This window comes from Cheilinus undulatus, linkage group 11 (genome assembly GCF_018320785.1).
Source record: "Cheilinus undulatus linkage group 11, ASM1832078v1, whole genome shotgun sequence".
NCBI lineage: Eukaryota > Metazoa > Chordata > Actinopteri > Labriformes > Labridae > Cheilinus > Cheilinus undulatus.
The window spans coordinates 36344713-36357089 of NC_054875.1; the positions used below are offsets into that span (position 1 = coordinate 36344713).

At 40.1% G+C, this 12377-nt stretch overlaps 1 protein-coding gene across 4 annotated transcripts in view; it reads right to left on the reverse strand.

The window, feature by feature from the left end:
* Positions 1-12377, reverse strand: part of LOC121517640 (synaptotagmin-2-like) — a 111160-nt gene that overhangs the window by 57366 nt on the left and 41417 nt on the right. For all 4 annotated transcript variants that reach the window (XM_041799581.1, XM_041799584.1, XM_041799580.1 and 1 more), the window contains one exon: positions 1518-1584. The gene's annotated coding sequence lies outside the window, so the exon portion shown is untranslated. The remainder of the gene's footprint in view (positions 1-1517; positions 1585-12377) is intronic.

Consider the following 12377-nt stretch of genomic DNA (forward strand, 5'->3'; position numbering starts at 1 on the left):
GTGACTGTTGACTGCAATAGAAGGAGATAACTCTGAGGTTTTTCAATCAGGGGATACTTTATGTGGGGACATTCAGGAGATACTGTTAACAATTTATTTTGCAGCAATACTTGTCTAAGTATTCAAAATAAGTTGCATATGGGTGATTCTCCCAAAAAGGTCCAACTGTAAAACTGGCTAATGGTGTGTCTCTGTTTTACACTGTTTTTGCTTTCCTTTTGCGAATGAAGAGCAACTAAAACACAACTAAAATTGATGCAAATTTTTATTCTATTGTGGCTATTGATTGCAGAAAGAATTCATTCATCAGAGATGCCTTGCTCCAGACCAAGTAATACAGAAGAATCAATAAGCTTAAATCCAGTTATTCCAGAAAAAACATCACTATGCATTTTTTAAAGCTTCCCCCTCTCACCGTGCTGAATATTCAAACTACTAATTGTCCCCCACAAGTCCCCAGGGTTTAAATTCTCATTCTGTGGATGCCGAGCTGATCAATGTTAATAACGATGAGGCTGACACAGGGCAGTGAGAGCTGAATAACAGGCAGATGGCCACAGAAACAGAGCCGGTATAAAGGCAGCGGCCAGTAACTGTCCTTCCAGGCGTGGCTATTGTCCGCCGGGCTTTATTAGCTTTCTGTAGCCCCCGAGGCACCGAGGCTTCTATCACTCATGGAAATGACTCTGATTAATCAGCTGAGTGCTGGAGTGTGCAGGGTATGATGGAGACGGCCGTACGAGGAGCTGATCCTACAGTAAATCATGCTTGTTCACAGTGGGCTGCACCTTCATCCTCACCACGCCTTCCGGGCTAGCTACTCACTGCAGCGGGCTCCCTCCTCCCTGGCACAGGCAGAGCTTTTCTAGGAACAGATGGGGGAGTTGGGAAAACCCAACACACAACGATTCACGCTGACATCTAGTGGAGTCTAAACATGAGATTACGCAAGAGTCACATCAATTTACGCATACAGTAGTGCTGCTGTGATTTATTTCTTTGATTTCACCATTAATCCAGGAATGCTCTTCAAAAATACCCCAGCATGAAGTGGAAAGAATTTTATATCTACCGAGTGGTTATGATAATAAACAGATTTCTCCTCTTTTCACCCCACAGCTCATCAGAGTGTTATATTAGCAGACAGTTTCAGAGAGCATCCAGCCATAGACAGGCCGCCATCTGGGCCGTGCCTTCAGTGGATGGAGTCGGAGCGGAGGCAGGGCTGCATCTCTCCAATGGCGAGGAATGGATGATATTTCTGAGAGGGAAGCTGCAGAGGATGGAGGCATCTCACAATGTGCAGTGATCTGTCTCCTCTAAAGAGGACGGTCAACGCAATGACACCGGATTGCTCTGATGAAGTGGAGAATCTCCTCCTCCTCCTCCTCTTTCACCTTCTTCTCCTCCTACCCCCTTCTCTTTCTCTCTTTATCTCACAACCTTTAAATTCACGGTATTGGCTCAGAGCCTCGACTCATGCACATAAAGCAATATCACTAGTGTAAGATACTTACAGCCAAATCTTGGATATCAAAAGTGTCAGGAGGTAATCACAGTGAGGGTGCTGTCAGTCAGAAACTCCTGAAAGAGAAGAACAAGGTAAATGTAGCGAGGCAGACCTGAGCCAGAAAACATCTTTATTGTCATTTTAGGCAGCTTTTTTTCTTAGTTAAAATTCCTTGGGAAGATTAAAGTTGATTTCAAACTTTTGCTTATCCTCTCTCATTATGCAAATGACTGTTTAACTAGTGTGTGCATCATTTCAAGATAAGCTAAGACATTAAATCCCACTCCACGTACACCTGCTGTGACTAGCTTTCCTGAATAAAAGATAAAAATGGATAAAAAATAAAGCAAATGAAACTTTCACACTGCAGAACATTGTAACACAAAATAATCGCTTCAATTCAAGAAGAGAATATTGATACCTGTCTCCATCTTACAAAAACAAGCTGATACATGCGCCCGAGGCTGACCGTTTGGATCCACAAGGCTGCAGGATGAATTAATTGTCACTGACAGCTATCGTTGCACACCATGGTTCGCCAGTTATTGAATTCATTTATTGTCATTACCGTGGTACCACTGTAATGAATGTCTCTGTGAAAACTGGCCCTGAATCAAAAAGCTAAACCTTTAGCCGCCTTCCTACCCTCCATACTGAGTTCAAAAAGCTGTGAGATGAATAAATGTAACCCTGAATTGTAAAACATTTGCTTCCTAATTTGGTTCCTTTCCATCCGTTCACAGTAGTTTTATCAGGGTTAATCTCTCAAGGATTTTAGAGAATTAGACTACATTTCCCTGAGGTTCCAGTAGAGTATGTGTGCATATACACCCACTGAACACTTCTTTTTGTACACCTGTTCAGCTGCTCATTAATGCTAATGCCAATTTAGGCAATCACACCAGCACTCAGGTAGGTGGACATGATCAAAATGATCTGCTTTAGTTAAACTAAGCATCAAAAAGGTGAAGAAAGGGGATTTAAGTGACTGTTAATGGTTGTTGGTGTCATATAGGCTGGTCTACGCATTTCCTTTGGGATCCAGACATAACTATTGCTAGAGTTTGCAGAAAATGGACAGAATATCCAGTGAGCATCACTTGTTGATGGCAGAGGTCAGAGGAGAATGACCAGACTGGTTCAAGCTGATAGGAAAGTAACAATAACTCAGATAACAACAATAACAACTTTGCAACCAAGATCTGCAAAGGAGCATCTCTGAATGCACAACAACCTTGAAGCAGATGGGCTATAGGAGCAGAAGACCACAGTAGGCGCCACTCCTGAAACTGAGGCCACAGTTGACATGGCACATCAAAATTGGGCAACAGAAGTTAAGAATGATCGAATGTAAGCTACTGTACTGTCAGACTTGAAAGTTATACAGTACATGAGAGAAACCTAGAATCAGGCCTATATTAGGACTTTATGTTCCTTTTGTACCAAAGAACTGAACCCGTACCAAATCGTGACCTTAAAACCCAGGTACGAACCGAACCGTGACCTTTGTGAACTGTTACAACCCTAGTGGAGCCAGCTGGTAAATCAAGCACTCTTAAAGCTGGTCAGAGGTAAGCAACAAAATACTCCACAGAGAGCAGCTCTCAGTCTGCCTCTTTTCTCTTCTTTTATCAAACTGAATCAGAACTGCTGTCCAGTCCTGATAAAACTGCCACTATAGCTACATCCATACTAATCTCTTCACTGGCTGCCATTGTTTACCAGCTTGCAGTTAAATTAAACCCCACCCTGACCACACTGATTGGTCCGGTCATTCTTTGACCGGAAACAAAAGCTTCAGCGTCATGCTTTGCAAGATGGATCTACCTGATGACAGAATCCAGCCAATCTATTTGCTTTGCAAGGTTAATTTACAAGTGTAAGATTCTAAGAATAATTTTAGTCTACATCCCATTAAAATGGAAATGAATATTTTAGCATACTAAGCTAGGATGTGTTGGCAGAGAGACGGAACCATAAATATTTCTGTTTCAGACAAATAATAGAAACTAATCAAAGAGTCATAATTCCAGTCATTATAAGTGGAATATCCAAAGGATTATAAAATTACTTAGTTACATAATAAAGTCTTTTATGGAAAGAATTTAAATTTCATGTTAAATGTTCCAATTTCATAATAAAGCTCAATTTTCATAAACTTATTAAGGCAGAACTGAGTCAGTTTTCTGAGGAAAACATTTGCCTTTCTGTCATCCAAATTAAAATAAATGCTCAAATGTAATGAGTTTGACATTTTAGGGAATAGGTGAATTGGTTGTCCTTAGCTGCAATTGAGGCTCTAAGACAGTGATCATAAACTGATGGCATATCAAGCCCCCCAAAGCTTCCCCTCCGCCCCCCTTGAACAAATTTAAATTCTGAATCTTTGAGGGAGCGGAAAGATGTTGTGGTTTAAAGGGTATCTGTTGTCTTTGGATGCCAAATCAACCCCAAAAACAATTAACATTGAAAAATTTTTATCAGGAATGACGTAAAATTCAATCTGTTTCACAGGAATCCATTTTTCAGTCATGATTATATAATATGATGCATGACAAACACAAACTTTTCGGTCCAATACTCATTAAATTTGCAATTTCCTGTGTCAAATCTCCACTTTAAGCCAAAATATCTCAGTCGCCCCCCTGAGGCTGGCTGCAGAGGAGGGAGTAGGGACTGATTTCACCGTCGATGACTCAGAATTTCAATCAATTTTACAAATAATACAAATAAAATGATAATTAATAATAGATAGATAGTCATAGATCCTTAATAGATCTTCTTTAAAATCTTTTTTAAGCATATTTGATGGTTTGGCCCGTACAGCACCTGTCAGGGTAAAATCTGGCCCTTGTACAGTTCTAGTTGACCCCTGCTCTAAGAGGACATGCATCCACACATTCCTTTGTGGTCATTTTCCCCTTTATAAAGTCAAGTTTCAGTTGATTTCAAAATCTTGGATTTTTGATGATGTAATTTCAGGATATCACACTGGATTTCCCATAAGAATTACACCCTTTTAATTGGTTTCTTGAGACTTCAAGAAATTAAGTTGTTATAACAGGAAAAGGAGTTTTTTATCTTTCAGTTAAGGGGATATATAAGTAGAGATCTTAAGTGTGAGATCAAATGTATATGGATGCATGTCTGCTTGGGGCTTCTTTGTTAACAACACTGGCTTGTACTTATCTTTGATGGAAAAAGCTGAGGTGCTTAGCTTAGCTTAGCATAAAAACTAAACCTGGGGGGAAAAGTTAACCTGGCTATACGTGTAACAGTATCAAATTAATCCCACAAGAAGTTCTAAAGCTAATGAACAACTGTAACAGCCATACACAGGAGTATACAAACTCAGGTTTTCTGATTGAGATGTGCTGTACTGTCTCTTGGCTGAATGCAGGGACTTCCTGGAGTCTTGTTGACATTGTGAGGTTGTCAGTAAAGAGGAGACAAAATGTGCTAATTAGTGAGCAGTAGGGGTGCTAATATGAGCCAGTGGTTCTTTAACCTTTTGGCACAGCCAGGCTAGCTGTTTCCCCCTGAGTTGCAAAGTGCTTTTGCTAAACTGGGCTAAACTTCATCTTAACTGTGGAGCCGTGGGAGAAATCAGTCATCTCATCTGACCCTGTCTTACAAGGCAAATGAGTATTTTCTACATATGGGGATTTCTTGAATGTTTATTTGGTAAGTCTGCAGAACAGCATGGCTCTACTTGGTCTTTAAATAGGGGATTCAATAAGTTTAATCCTGAGTCAAATTCTACCCATGTTCTTAGGCAGACCTTTGAGGATTTTCTATTTATGGCCCAATTTCCCTCCCCTATTTTGGCAAAACAATCAATTTCATGAGTCACTGGACTTAATTGCTTTATTGTAATTGTATCGTGAAAAAATCCACAGGGAGTGATAACCAACTTTAATTTGTTCTCTTCAGTGAAGGAAAACAGTTCATACAGTTGAAATCTGCCATCACCACCACAGCTTCTGTGAAATGTCTGTATTTGATGGGACTTTTTTTTTTTATGAATTCAGAACAAGGTCGCCCATAAGGAGGATAAAGGAGAGAGCTTTCTGGGGCCCAGCCAAACTGAGGGACCAATTGAGGTCAGCAAAACCATGGTCCACTGTAACGTTAAGCTGTGATAACCATTTTTTATTTTTAACCTGAATATCAACCTCTCCTATCAAACCAACAAAACAGCAATTTTATTTATATATGCTGTCGTACAATATAGCCTTTTTCAGAATGTAAACCCTTTTCTTAAAACAGAGTTACCTTTTTATTGGTGATGTTAACAATGTGGATGGGCACACTGGCACACTAAACCATTAAGAAAGTAATGCCATACCTCATAGTGAGGCCATAATGTACACAAACATAATGATGCCAGAAAATAAAGAAGAAGAAATGGAGACAATTTAAAAAAAAAAAAAAAAAAAAAAAAAAAATAGAATAGTTGTTAAAAAAAGGGGCAATGAGTGGTGAAAATGGGTAAAAAGGGGAAAAAAACGAAAAGGTGGTTGATAGTGATGAAGAAAGGGCAAAAGCTGACAAAAATGGGTGAAGAGTGGGATAAGAGAGGGCAAAAACATAGGTTAAGGAGGCAAAAAGGGGTGGCCAAAATAGTTTTTTTTTAAAAGCGGCAAAAAACATTGCAAAAATGGATGAGAAGCTACATTAGTGGTTTGAAAGTGACATAATTTTGAAAAAAAAAGTGGGTGTACAAGGGCAAAAAAAGGGCAAAAAAGGGCATACAACTGTCAAAATCGGCAAAAAATCAAAAACAAAATGACAAAAATTTATTTTTTTAAAAAGTGGCAAAAATGTGACAAAAAAGTGACAAATTTGGATCGGAGGAGTGAAAAATTTGCAAATATGGGAAAAAAGTGGCAAAAGATGTTGTAGAAATGGGAAAAAAGTGAAAGTAAAATTAGAAAATTGGGCAAGAAAGTGGCTGCAATGGGTAAAAAGTGGCAAAAATTGGTCAAAGGGCTAAAAAAATGTACACATGAAATTTGCAAAAAGGCATTTAGGGGGTACAGCTGGCCTAGTGGTGTAAATCTTCAAAAAAAAGGAAAAAGAAAAAGAAAATTCGTGGGAAAAATGGCCATTTTCAGCATCAGAGTGGTAAAAAAGTTCCAAAAAGTGGCATTAATGGGCTAAAACTGAATGAATGGGCAAAAAAGGGGCATAAATGTGTCAAACGGAGGAAATGTGCAACCAGTGGCAAAAAATAGGAAGCAAAAGTGGCAAAAAAGCTCCCAAAAGTGGTAAAAAATGGTCAAAAGCCACTAAAAAAGTGGCAAGAATGGGCAAAAAGTAGCCAAAATATTTGGCAAAAATGGGCACAAAGCAGAAAAAGTGGTTAAAAGTGGCAGGAAGTAGTGAAACATGTTAAAATGTAACATGAATAAATAATTCCAACATCAGATCCTAATGATGGCACACACTTTTCAGCTCCAAAATGTGGTGGCTTAGCCAGGATGCTACTGTTCTGACACTGATGCATTGACATCGTCAATAACAGAGGAGAGTCCATTCTCTCGTTTTTTGAGGTGTCTAGACAATTCTATGGGCAGATCTGGTTCAGAATAGTCTGTTTTGCTACTGAAGTTGTCATTTACAGAGAAAAAACTCTTTAGATGATTCACCATGCTGGGCTAAGGCTGTCATGATCACAATTTATAAACTTTGGTTATTAAAAAAGAAAACATCAAATGATAGCAATACCTTTTTCAATACTTGGGCAACAAAAATGCAAGTCATAGGCAAGTCCAATCTTGTGTCACTTCTTGTATTAAATTCTAAAAATTGCTAACTTCTGCACACTGTTAAATTGCTCAAAAACATTGGCAGTATTTCTGTCTGAAAACAAATGCAGGACTTTGCCAACAATTCAATGCCTCTGTTGTAGATAAGAGAGTGGATGGAGTTTTAAACTACAGACAAAGACAGCAACTTGGGAATGACGTGGGAGATGAGCCACAGGCCGGTCCTGATCCTAGGCAACACACGACGAGGACAAAGCCTCTGTACGTGGGGTGCACAGATATAACCAGTAGGCTGCCAGAGCCCCTGAGCAATTTCTGATGGAGTGATAGGTCTCTTATGCAGCTCTCATGAAAAATACCACAGTAATGCAAATATCAGTGCACTGAAGGATAATCTCTCTGCATATTAAGAAGTGAAGACCGAGGTTCCTGCATGTTAAAATACCTGCAGTCCTCATAAAAACACTATGAAACTGTCAGAGTGAGTTGTTTGCAGCGAGCTGAGGGTCTGCAGTGACAGGGAGGAGAAAAGCAGCGCTTCAAAAGCTGCTTCACACTGCAGCACTCCAACAATACAAGTGACATTTTCTCTTTTGAGAATGAAAGGTCACACGACAAGGACTGAATCCAAAATCAAAGCACAAAAATACTCACACAGACCTGATGTGGATCTCAAATCTATAAAGTTTTGGCCTGTAATATACTCAGATACCTGCATAATCTCACAGTAGAAATGAACCTTTGTATCCTGTGAGGACAAATATAAGGTCAGAGGAAAAAAAAAACCCTGAATGATCATAAATTGGTGAGCTGACAGCGGCGTCAGGCCCTGATGTGCAGATTCTCAGATACAATCACGTTAAAGAGAATTGCCTCTTGGTGAACATAATTGGATCTTTCCCACACCTATTTATGTCCTCGAGGGAGCAAACTATGCAGGGGGAAGAGGAGAGGGAATTTAATGACGAGTCTGCCCTTTGGTTTCGTTAAAAGTCTACAGCAATGATCCATGCTGGCAGCAGAGTCATGTCAAAATAAACAGTAATAAAACAAATCTGCAAACATCCAGTAGCATCTCTGCATGTCAAAAACATTCCAGACATTCAGAAGATCTATGCCTTTGTTCCTTCAGTCATTTATCTAGAGCCTGGTTCAAGTCTACATCCCACCTATGTACGCCACAGTGCCCTAGTCACGCTGCAATACTCCACCAAAATGTTACTCAGCAGTACAATTTTTATGATTATTCCCAGTCTTGTCACCACATTTCCTGCTTTCTTGTGTTCATGGACTTATCATATTGGAGTCAGAGCTAATAAATATTGAGCAGCAGTTGATTATACAGCAGTTTTTGCCAAAAAAAAAAAAAAAAAGAGAGAGATGATGAGAGAGGACATGGAAAGAAAGGCTGCTGAAGGCAGACATTTTTTGCACTCGTTCAGCCACTGGGAGACACACAGAAGAGGAAATGTCTAATACTGTTGAATTCCAGCAAGTAGATTTGATCAGTTATATTGCAATTTGCATCCATTTATTTCACTTTAAAGCACATGCAATATGCCTTTAAACATTCTCAAAACTGGCAGTCACCCAGAGATACACAGTAGACCAATCACAGGGATTGGAGTCTGTGTTGTTTTGATGTGTAGAGGAAGTGCACATTAGCTACATGTGTAGGCCTCTGGGGTCAGAGTTTCGTGAGCCTACATCATAGGCTAGAGCGTAGCTTCAGTGCAGGTGCATACCTCCAGCTTAGGAAAAACTGATCTCCTACCTGGAGGAACACAAGAAAGTGATACATTGCTGTCACAAAATTACATCAATTTCAACTGTTTCCACTGACAAAATCCTAACAGAACAGACCTACACACTTTATCTTACAAAACATCTTTCTTTTTTATCTGACCTTTTAATCCCCTACACTCCAGCACGATCACCCCGATCCTCTGATCAGTCTCAGAGGCAACTCAGAGGTCTTTCAGTTTCTAGCCCCCGTCTATGGAACCAACTGCCTCCTCACATTAGATCTGCCAACTCCCTGTGTTTCTCCAAGTCACAGCTCAGAACACATCTTTTTTCCTTGGCCTTTTACACAAATAAGACAGTCTTTCAAATGCTCGTCTGTGCCAGTCTGATTATTTTGTTGTGTTGTATGTATATATATGTTTATTTGTATTCTTCCTTTTTCAATGTAAAGCACTTTGGCCAGCTCTTGCTGTTTTTAAATGTGGTATATGAATAAATTTGCTTTTGGCAAATTTGTATTAATGATCCAATTAGTACTATCTTTTGACTTATTATGTGCAAATCTAAATTTGATAACTTCAGGGCATACAGAGCCTTACCTCCAAGATCTAATGTGCACCCTCAGGGGCCTGGATCCCAGGTTGGGAATAGAGATGTTTAAACACCATGTTTCCCTTCCCGAACAATTCCAAAACTGAAGCATGGGGTATCTGCTGATACCAAGTACTAATACAATAACGTGTCAACTCTCTGGACCAACTTGGCTGTGGGAAACTGGCACCTTACTTTACCCGTACAGTGAACTCAGAACATGGCTAGACAAATAGTTGTTTTTCAATTGTTTTTCAATGTTCTTAGTTTTACTGCTATATTAAAATAATGACACAGAGGGCCACATCACAGGCTCTCTTTCTCTCTCTCTCTCTCTCTCTGTCTCCATCATGCGCTATTCAGGCTGTCTTCATAATTATCTACATGTTTAAGCATATGCAGTCTAACAAAGCATGATGTGATGATGGAACAGCCTGCCATTGGCTGACAGGCACTCACAAAGCATTCTCAGAAAATAATATGGCTGTTAGCATTCAAGCTATCTGCAATAAATGACCAAAAATGATTAAGAAATGTACTTTTTTTTTTAAAAAAGAAGAAATAGGTTAATTATTGGATTTATCAGTGAAGTCCATGAAAAGTCACCCACATTCCAAGATCACTAGAAAACCTTCTGAAAGGGCTATAGAAAGCATGGACAGCATCAATGGACAGCTGCAACGGCTAGCTTAAAGAGGTATAAAAGTAAGAGGCTGGAATGGGTCAGAAGCTGTTTAACTTTGCATAAACACATACTTGCTGATACCAGTAATCGCATTTTAAGAGCAGTATTGCACATTTTGCTGAAACCTGTTTGGAACAACTCAAGTTGGGAACTAATGGTCTTTGTGATCTGTAAAAGCTGAACTACGTCTGCTTAAAAGCTTGAACTTGTTCCACAGTCAGCGATGATTTAGGCTGCCGGAGTCAGTAGCTTCCATTACACCTGAGCAGTGCCACAGGCTGATTGCCTCCATGCCGTGCCGCATTGATGTAGTAATACATGCAAAAGGAGGCCCAATCGAGTATTGAAGGCATAGAAATGAACATACTTTTCAGAAGCCTGAAATTTCTGTTTAAAATATCCTTTTTTTTATTGATCTTATGTAATATTCTGATTTTTTGAGACACTGAATTTTGGGTTTTCTTATCTGTAAGCCATAATCATCAACATCAACAAGAAATAAAGGCTTGAAATATTTCACTCTATGTGTAACAAGGCTATATAATATCTGGATTTCACTTTCAGAAAAGAGCGACAAAAAATCCTGAACTTTTTCATGATACTCTAATTTTTTGAGATGCACCTGTACTTACTATGTGTTTCTTTTCAGACAACTCCTTACTGCCCATCCTTACCTGTTTCCTCCATCTATGATTACTGCATGTGTTTCACCTGTGTGTGACTTTCTCCCTTGACCCAGAGTTTTCAGTCTCCCTTATCCTTTCCTTCCCTGCCAGATTGCCTTGTTCTCTGTGTCAGTGTTTGAGCCTGTTCCTCGCGCTCCCGGGTAAAGCAGCAGGCACTGACATAGTTAAGTTTTGAACTGTAATATTTCAAAGTGTAAAAATCTGGTGCTGTGACAAGCCTATAGCTGATTTCAACTTGTAATGAGTTTGTGATTTAGGAGGATTTTAGTTGGACAATGTTTTGGCTGGGTTAGCCATTGCACGCATATGTATGAGCATGTCTCCGATTGCATTAATCACCCAACACTTAATAATCCTCTCTAAACATAATCACACCAGTAGTGCTGAATTTAAATAACAGAGCTTCTAGTCTATTTTATTTTGTCAACACCAATCAGATCAAACCACTACTACACCTTTTAAGCATTTAAAAATGAAATCATTCTTAAGGAATGGCTTTATAAGTGTGTGCTGGCTGCTGTCTGTACAAACTCATTGATCAAACAAGTCGACATTAGGAGTGTTTCCTCCAGTCTTCCCAACTACACAGACCACACTGCTGCCAAAGAAATAGAGCATACTCTAACTTGTTTTGCTTCTTATTCCCTAACTGGTCCACGTTTGATGAAGAGGACCATGCAGTCCAACAACTGCTAAAGTCTTTCAACCCCAAACTCTTGCCTTTCCATTCTTAAACAGCTTCACAGACAGCACTTGAATTACTGAGCCCCCCAAGGACCCCGTGTTTTTCTTCTCCTCTCTCTAAGTCTTCCATTCTTGCTGTCTGAGTCTGTCTCTAAGACACGTGTTTCTCCATGACTGTTGCTCCATCACTCATACAGATAAGGGGGGGAGGGCGTTGGGGTTCATGTGGGGCGAGGGGAGCCTACAGGAGACTTCTGGGGGCTCTCGGCTGCCCCGCGCTCTCTGAGGCGTGGCGTATGAACACTCGAAGATGTGCACGTGTGTGCTCTCCGCGCAGGAGGAATCTGGCCCAAATTTAATCCGTCTATTGTGAGGAAGGAGGGTTAGAGGGAAAAAAAAGGGCCGTGCCTGCTGAAATCCCACTGGCAGTGCTGCAATGCAGGGGTTTAACATGGAGCCAGAAGGCAGGCAAACACATTAAAGAAGTGGCCCTCTGACGACACACAACACACACTTTTTCACACAAACACGAGTGCACGCAGATGGGCGAACGCTTGCGTGCACACCCACAAAAGCCTATTTGATGTGAGATGACTGCATGCAGAGTGTTTGACAGGCAGGAAGGCGGGTTTCTGCATCATAAAGTGCTGTGACTGCATCGTATGAGACTATGCAGAGTTTACAAGGCAGCTCAAGTCACACCT